Genomic DNA, 1,118 nt, shown 5'->3' on the forward strand with positions numbered 1-1,118 from the left:
GCGAACTCATTCATACTGATGAGGACGGACCCATGGGCACCGAATCGATCAATGGACACAACCTTCATTACGTCTCGTTTCTTGATGACTGTTCTGGTGTTGGGCGCACGTACTTCTTCGCCACAAGAACCAGGCCCATCAAGCCTTTCGCGAATTCAAGGCTTGGGCTGAGACCAGTACCGGTTACAAGATCAAGACTGTCCGCTCAGATCGAGGAACGGAGTTTACTTCGGAAGCGTTCACATCAATTCTGAAGGAGTATGGGATCGAACACCAGAAGTCTACACCTGATTCGCCGCAGCAGAATGGACGTGCTGAGCGTTGGAACCGTACCATCATGGAGAAAGCCTTGTCGATGCTTCACATGGCTGGCTTATCTCACGGTTTCTGGCAACTCGCTGTCGCCTGTGCCGTTCATCTGTACAATCGTCAACCAATGCGCTGCCTGAAATGGCGTGCTCCTATCACGGTTTGGAACAGGACTGTCCCTGACGTCTCCTACTTCCGTGTGTTTGGCTGCAAAGCCTTTGTTCACGTGCAGAAAGACCACCGTCAGAAACTCGAGAAGAAGGCAATCGAGATGACGTTTGTGGATTATGCAGATGGGACCAAGGGGTATCTGTTTTGGAACACTGCTAAGCACTCGATCGTCGTGTCTCATGATGTGACCTTCGATGAGAGTATCTTCCCTGCACGTAAGGAACCCGGCAATCGCCCCGTTACCCCAGGGGATAATCCGTTCCCAGATCTCCAAGACGACGATTCGTCTTCAGACTCTTCCTTGAATTCTGAGGGCTCTCCATCAAATGAGGGCTTTAGGATTCCTTTACCCGATGGCAACGAGATTGACTTCGACGATCTCGAGCCTGCACAACCGCCACCTCCTCAACGACCTCCCACACCGCCTGCTCAAGAGCAACAGCAACCGCAACAACCACCTCCTGTAGAGCAACCTCCACCACGACCTCGACACGTTCGTAATCGTCATGAGCCAGTGGGAGTCAACCCTCAGGCTCCGCCTCCTAGACGTTCGAATCGTCAAGGTGCAGGTCGCAATCCTCGATGGGAAAAGGACAATGCTGAAGCTGAGGGCTCTAATCGTCCTTCTCAGGTCGACG

This window comes from Dichomitus squalens, assembly GCF_000275845.1.
Source record: "Dichomitus squalens LYAD-421 SS1 unplaced genomic scaffold DICSQscaffold_30, whole genome shotgun sequence".
Taxonomy (NCBI): Eukaryota; Fungi; Basidiomycota; class Agaricomycetes; order Polyporales; family Polyporaceae; genus Dichomitus; species Dichomitus squalens.